Below are 8,562 nucleotides of genomic sequence, written 5' to 3' on the forward strand. Positions count from 1 at the left end.
CAGAGGGCAAAATAGAAATTGAAAGAATCCACAGATCGCCTCCTCAAAAAGATCCCAAAAAGAAAACTCCTAGGAATATTTTTGCCAAACTCCAGAGCTCCCAGGTCAAGGAGAAAATACTGCAAGCAGCCAGAAGGAAACAATTTGAGTATTGTGGAAAAACAATCAGGATAATACAGGATCTAGCAGCTTCCACATTAAGGGACCGAAGGGCTTGGAATATGATATTCCGGAGGTCAATGGAGCTAGGATTAAAACCAAGAATCACCTACCCAGCAAAACTGAATATCATGCTCCAAGGCAAAATATGGATTTTCAACAAAATAGAGGACTTTTGAGCTGAATAGAAAATTTGACTTTCAAACACAAGAATCAAGAGAAGCATGAAAAGGTAAACAAGAAAGAGAAATCATAAGGGACTTACTAAAGTTGAACTGTTTTGTTTACCTTCCTATATGGAAAGATGATGTGTATGATTCATGAGACCTCAGTATCATAGTAGCTGAAAGGAATATGCATATATATGTGTGTGTGTGTGTGTGTGTGTGTATACACATATGTGTGTGTCAATGTATGTATATATGTAGGTGTGTGTGTATATATATATATGTACACACACACACACACATACAGAGGGCACAGGGTGAGTTGAATATGAAGGGATGATATCTAAAAAAATAAAATCAAATTAAGGGATAAGGGATAAGAGAGGAATATATTGAGAGAGGGAGAAAGGGAGAGATAGAATGGGGTAAATTATCTCGCATAAAAGTGGCAAGAAAAAGTGGTTCTCTAGGAAGGGAAGAGAGGGCAGGTGAGGAGGAATGAGTAAATCTTGCTCACATCAGATGTGACCTGAGGAGGGAATACCATACATACTCAATTGGGTATCTTACCCCACAGGAAAGAAGGAGGAAGAAGATAAAAAAGGGGGGACGATAGAAGGGAGGGTAGACAGGGGGAGGAGGTAATCAAAAACAAACACTTCCGAAAAGGGACAGGGTCAAGGGAGAAAATTCAATAAAGGGGGATAGGTTAGGAAGGAGCAAAACATAGTTAATCTTTCACAACATGAGTATTGTGGAAGGGTTATACATAATGATACACATGTGGCCTATGTTGAATTGCTTGACTTCTTAGGGAGGGTGGGTGGGGAGGGAAGAGGGGAGAGAATTTGGAACTCAAAGTTTTAAAAACAGATGTTCAAAAACAAAAAAAAAGTTTTTGCATGCAACTAGGAAATAAGATACACAGGTAATGGGGCATAGAAATTTATCTTGCCCTACAAGAGAAGAAGGGAAAGGGGGATGGGAGGGGAAGTGGGGTGACAGAAGGGAGGGCTGACAGGGTAATGGGGCAACCAGAATATACGCCATCTTGGAGTGGGCAAGAGGGTAGAAATGGGGAGAAAATTCGTAATTCTAACTCTTGTGAAAATCAATGCTGAAAACTAAATATGTTAAATAAATTAAATTTTAAAAAAAGAAATAATCCTTCCCTTCTAGAATTTTCTCAGGCCATTCTGCTTGACTTTTCCAATGAATCTAATCATTTTAGATGGCATTGTCTCACTGTCACCTAACTGTAAGCTCTTTGAGGGCAAGAACTGTGAAGTTGGTTTTTTTTTTAAATATATATACTTGGGCACCTAGCACAGTGTCTTGCATACAGTGCTCACTTAACAAATGTTTCTTGCATTAAGACTAGCAGATCATTACATAGAAAGTCAAGTCAAAAAGTCTTTATTAAAAAACTACTATATCCCACTACTAAGTGAGACACAGAGAAAGGCAAAAAATAGTCCCCACTCTCAAGGAGCTTAATGCGGGAGACAACATCAAATAAGCTCTATACAAACAAGATAGAGATAGGATAAATTGGAGATAATAGAGGGAAAGCATGAGGAATAAAGAGAACTGGGAAAGACTTCCTTTACTTCAAAGTTTGTACATTGTACATAAGATCATAGACTTAGAACTAGATGGAATTTCAGAGGACCTTTAGTCCAACCCTTTCACTTTATAGATGAGGAAACTGAGGCTTAATTAACTTGCCAAGAGCATTGAGCCAAATCAAGCATTCACCTCCACAGCACCACATGGTTTCATTTTTGTCTCTATATTTCCAGCACAATAGGACCTCACAACAAACATAAGGCTGTTATAATGGGTATCATCATTGTCTCTATATTATAAACGAAGAAACCAAAGATCAGAGAGGTAAATGTCTTGCCAATATTCACACATCTCACAAGTTGCTGAAATGGGTTTTGAACTCAGGTCTCTCCCGGCTCCAGATCTTCCCCTATGAGGGGAAGTTATATTCAAAATTGTTTTTTGGTCTGGATAGAAGAGGTCTTTTCTTTCTCATATACTTAAATACCTTATTTAATATCATCAAATCTTACCTGAGAAAGGTATCAAGACAAAGAAGAAAAGAGCTAAAAGAAGGAAATTCATCTTCATGGCCAAAGTAGATCAGGCTGAAGAAAGTGGAGATAAAGACAAATTGAAGATAAAGACAAATCGAGTTAGGGTTTCACAATCAGAATTTCTCTACTTAAAGAGATGCCCTAGTTGATCAGGATCTGAAATAGTAAGAACATAAGTGAACTTTCAACTCCTATGCGTTTAGTGCTTCATGGTTTTTCATATAATGTGTCAGCTCCTCACCGCACAGCGCATACTTCCTCTTAGTTCAATGCCCATTGTTACAGACGAGAATACTTACTATTACATACTCAGAATCCTTTACTCTCCTCAATTCCACTGACCTTGATCTCCAGTCCACATTAGCCATTCACAAGCATCCTGGACCTCCCTGACACTTACTTTGTGAATTTGGAAAAGTTAAATAACCACTGAGTTTGTTTCTTCATCTACAAAGTGGGGATAATCTGTACTCCACAGGTGGTTGTGAAGACACAAAAATATATTTGTATAGTTCTGTAATTAGAGCCTGCATGGTACAGTAGAGAGCTGGCCTCAGAGCAAGGAAGACCTGTTTTCAAATCCCATCTCTGACACACACTGGCAGCAGCTTGACCTTGTCATTTAATCTCTCAGTGTCCCAGGCAACTTTCTGAGATGATAAGCCGCAGAATGGTTGCCAATCAGAATTGGTAGAGGGAGTTTCCTCACTGGGAGTTCTCTAAAAAAATGAAATCATTGTTATGGACCAAAATAAAGATGCAATATAAATATTTATTATTATTTCCCTCCCATTTCAGACAGAGAAATGTCTTTCCTTCTTTCCAAATTATTTCTGTTCTTAATCTCATAGGATCATGAATCTAGCACTAGAAGGATCTTCAGAGGCAATCTAATGCAACTCCCCTATTTTATAGATGAGGAAACTAAGACCCAGGGAGTTTTATGTGTTGTGCCCAAGGTGCCATAAGTAGGAAGCGTTAGAGATAGGATTTAAGCCCAGGTACTTTGACTGTAGAATCTGCACTATGGTCATAATGATGTCGACATGCTATCGTTTGGCCAAAAAGGAAAATCAAGAAAAAAGACCAAATGGGGAAATCAGCCCATTTATCCCCTGTTATACAGTGTCAACAATTTTTGTTATCACTAACTACACCTAGCAATAGTGCATTCTTACTAAAAATAAATGCATTGGGAAAGGCATTTGGAGGCTTTTAATCACTTGTATAAAATCACCATGAAGAAATTTATTGATCAAACATATTATGGAATGAATCTTAACCAGCTTTTCTAACAAAAGTCAAGTCATTTGTCCTCTGTTATGGCCATATCTGAGACTTTGATAAAATAATCAGTGTAATTTAGAAGGGAAAGGAGTCATGGACTACCAGGGTTCATGTTTAGTTTACCCACAAGTGACATAACACCATTAGTCCCAGAAAACAAATTTTAAAGGAAGCTTTGCTCAGGGGCTTGGCTTTAGGAACTTTCTGAGTTATGGATTTGTGGTAGATAAAGCATGGACTCAACCAATGGCTCCCTATGAAGATAGTTTTCATTCCCTGTATCACACAGCCTTCTTGGAAGAACATTTTTAAAAATATGACTTTTGCTTTCGTCAGTGTAGTGAGTTCATGGTGAAGAACTTCCTCTATCAATGCAGATCAATACTTGCTCTGCAGTTTATAATGCTAGAGATATACCTGAGGCATTGCGAGGGTGAGTGACTTACACATGGTCACAAAGTGAGACTTGAATCACAGGCTTCCTGACTCCAAGGCCAGCTCTCTATCCACCCACTATACTACACTGGCTGTCATAGAGGAAGATGTCATACAATATAATAAAGGAATCAAGAATATCTATCACTATTCACAAATGATTAACATGAAGCCAGTCTTTCCAAATGCTAAAGTTGTCAAGGGTGATTTTTCAAAATGAATAAAGCCTAATTAGAAAGAGAATAAAACCAATAGACTTCTCCTGAACAAATTAAATATGCAAGAGTTCTGGGCAGTTTATCACTGTGTATGATAACAGCAGGAATTTTTCCTTGTAAGGGCTCGCATTTATTTTGGAACTTTAAAAATATGTGGAGCTACTCTCTTTATTGTATTATATGATGTAGGAAAGTTGTACAGGTATGAAAACAGTAGCCATAATAGCCACACAGACTATAATATTTTTAAAGTAACTGTTTACTTATTTCTAACATTATGTCTATCAGTATTCTTCCCTGCTTGAAAACAATTTTTTATAAAATGAATTATATTTTCCCATTGGTTGATATCTCTCCTCCCCTTTGTGGCTAAACTACTGGAGAAAGCCATGTAGAACTGGTGCCTCCACTTCCTCTCCTCTTATAAACCCTCTGCAGTCTGGCTTCTGCCCTCATCATTTAACTGAAACTACCCTCTTCAAAGTTACCAATGATCTCGTAATTACTATAACACTACACACACACACACAATAAATTATAATCCTACAATTACTATATCTAATAGCCTTTTCTCAACCCCGGCCTTTCTTGAACTTTCTGCAACACATGACACTCTCAATTACCCTCTTCTTCTAGATACACTACCCTCTCTGTGCTTTCATAATACTACTCTCTCTTGGTTATCCACCTACTTGTCTGATCACTCTTTTTTTGGTCTCCTTTGCTGGTCATTCATCCATTTCATACCCATTATACATAGGTACCCCAAGGCTCTGTCCTGGACTTCCTTCCCTTTTCATTCTATACTATACTTAGTGAACTCACAAGCTCTCATGGGCTCAGTTATCACCTCATATGATTCCCAGATCTTTATATCCAGCCCTAATCTCTCTGCTGAGCTATAGCTATGTATCTACAACTGCTCCTTGGACACCTCCAACTGGATGTCCCATAAGCATCTCAAACTCAACATATGTAAAACAGAACTCATTGTCTTTCCCCCATACCCTCCTTCCCTTATGAACTCTCCTATGACTATTTGAGAGCTCTACAAGTATCCCAATCATTCAAGCCTGAAACCTCAGTATCCATTCTCAATTCTTCATTGTCACTCACCTTATATATCTGATTCATTGCCAAATTTTGTTATTTCTATTTTTGTGACATATCTGCTACATATCTCCTTCTCTCTACTCCTATAGACACAAATAGCTTTCTAATTGGTTTTCCTGCCTCACATCTCTCCCAATTCTAATCTATCCTCCATTCAGCTGCCGTGCTGATTTTTCCAAAGTGTAGTTCTGACCTTGTCAATCCCTGCTCAGAATTCCAGTGGTTCCCTATTATCTCCAGGATCAAATATAAATGCTTCTGTTTGGCATTTAAAGCTTTTCATAAACTGACCCCTTTCTACCTTTCTAGACTTCTTAAAACTTCACTTTCTTCCATGACCTCTAAGATTCAGATATACTGGCTTACTTGCAGTTCCTCAAATATTTACCACTCTGTCTTTCATTTCTAAGCATTTGCATTGATTATTCCCCATGCCTGGAAGGCTGTGCCCTCTTCTCTGCCTCTTAGTTTCCTGAGCTTTCTTCAAGATTCAAATTAAATTTCACCTTACATAGGAAGCCTTTTCAGGTCCCCCTATCCCCTAATGCCTTTCACTTTTAGATTACTTTCATCTACTTTGTATATGTCTTGTATGTACCCATTTATTTAAATGTTGTCTCATTTCAATGTCTGGTTCTAGGTGGCACACACCACGTTTTTGAGTTCCTTTGCTTAGTACAGTTACCTGCAGGGCACATAATAAATGCTGGGTAACTAATGGAGTCATCAGCTGGCTTCCATTATTGAGAGACAGCATGATGCAAACAAATATTAGACTTGGAGTCAAGAGGAGGCAGGGGTTGAATCACACCTTCAACATTCATTAGCTGTGTGGCCTTCTCAGAGCTTCCGTGAAAAATGGGGATAATAATGATCACAGGAAGGAGATAAAGTACATAAAATTCTTTACAAACATTAAAGCATTATATAAACACCAGCTATTATAATACTGGAGAGAGTTTATTTTTTTTCCTATAAAGGAGAAAAGTATGCTCAAAATTGAGTTTAAAACTTTCAGCAAAGAAATGACTAAGACTGTGACTAACCAGATGTTATGAATCAGGAGTCAGGAAGACTTGACGTCAAATCCTGGATTTAACACTTAGTAACTTTGGGCAAATTGCTTAACCTCCCAAGCCTCAGTTTCCTCAACTGCAAACTGGAGATGATAGCATGAATGTCACAGATTTGTTGTAAGTATCAATTAAAACAATATATGTAAGGTGCTTTGCAAACACCAGGTAAATGCAAAGTGTTCTGGTTGTTATAGCTGTTGCAGCACTTTCTGAATTTTCATACACTTTTTAGACAATAATATCTCTCCTCTATAATGGCCTTTGCTTACTTTCCCATTGTTCTCTAAGGCATTGGAATGTTTAGTGTCCCTGACTCCTCTCTCATAGTGTCCATACTTAGATTCTTGTTCCTTTTACAAAATTTTACACAGGCAAGTGGTATGTGTTTATTTCCAATGCCTGAAAGAGCTGGGCAGCATTGCTTCTCCAACAGTCTAACACACCATCTATTTCAGATAGAAAATGGATTAAGTTTAGGGTCATGAAAGAAAATATTGACAAATGTCATCAATTCTTCAAGTTCAAAATTGTGCAAAGTGAATTAATTTATAAGTAATTCCTTTATTCTTCACCTGCTCTTCATTAGAGCACTAACAAGTAGGTACGGGAAGAAGGTCACATTGCCATTGACTCTAGTCAGATTCAAATGAGGGAGTTAACAATATTTGTTTATGTTCTTAAGTGATCATTCTCAAATGTTGTAGTTACCATCCTCTCTATTATCACAGATTGATGGGCCTTTTACCCGAATATTGGAGTGAAAGGAGGGTTGATAATAGAAAAGTGACGCAAAATTGTGTGCCATGCTCAAATGTGAGAGAGGAAGATGATGAAGGGGCTGCTCTTTGTTGAGCCTGGCTGCTAAGTCCATTCACCCTGTGCCATGATTGATTAGCTAAGGCCAGAAAGAGTCAGAGCTCCCTGCCAGTGACCAGACAGCTGAGACTGGGAAAAATAGTAATAGTTATGAGTCCTAACTCACATCAGCTACTGAGATCCACACCTCTGGCTGAACCAAGATAACTAGTCCAGAATTTCAGTGTCATCATCTAAAACCCAGTCCTCCTGGAAATGTGAGTTGGGCTTCCTTTAGAAACTATGTTGTATTGTTCTCACTACATTGTCTGTTCACAGGTGAGTTGCTGCTGGTAAATAAACAAATTCAAACTGTGTATTTCTTACAACTAGGTTCACAACAGCTTCTGTATTCTCTGGGAGATATATGAGATCTAGGAGAGTGATTTGGTAAGGGAGCTATCATAGAATTGCCTATCAACAGTGAGAGCCTAGTTGAGGTTGTGTAATATAAATTTGTAATGGACCCAATCAGAATGATTATGTGATTTTCTCACCTTTGTATAGCAGCATGTGCGTTGGAGTGAAGGCAGTGGATAGTGGGAGTGATGCAAGGATGAGACTTGGTAAGGCATAATCAGAGATATAATAAGGGAGTTAGGGACTCAAGAGAAGAGGACAGTGCAAAATTGAACTGGATCTCCAAGGCATAAAGTTAGGGAAAAGAAGGGAAAGTGGTAAGTGAATAGGGAGATGGCCTGTGAAAGAACTGAGGGGTGGAGAGATTGGAGGTCATGTTATGGACAAAGAGTAGGGTTTGGAATGGGAATGCAGAGAGAGAGAAAGAAAGCCAATAACTTCTGTTCAGTTACAGGGATCTTAGAGATCATCACCAACCAATGGAGGTGATATATCTGTGGGTGGAGACAAGACCAAGCGTATGACCATCTTTGTGTGCGGCTGAAGTAGGGTGAAGAACTAGGTGATGGGAAGTGAGTAGTTTGAGGAAATGAGGTGTTAGGATATTTTGGGGACAATTAATAGGAATCTTGAAGTCCTCAGGTATGAAGGTAAGATATGGGGAAGACAGAAAAATTGTGAGCAAGGTACTGAACTTGTTGAAGAAGGAAATAGAGTGACCTGGAACTTTGTAGACAATAGCTACCAGGATTTTGATTGAGTGGTAGATGTGAACTGCATGAACCTC

The sequence above is a fragment of the Trichosurus vulpecula genome, chromosome 5 (genome assembly GCF_011100635.1).
Source record: "Trichosurus vulpecula isolate mTriVul1 chromosome 5, mTriVul1.pri, whole genome shotgun sequence".
NCBI classification, from domain to species: Eukaryota; Metazoa; Chordata; class Mammalia; order Diprotodontia; family Phalangeridae; genus Trichosurus; species Trichosurus vulpecula.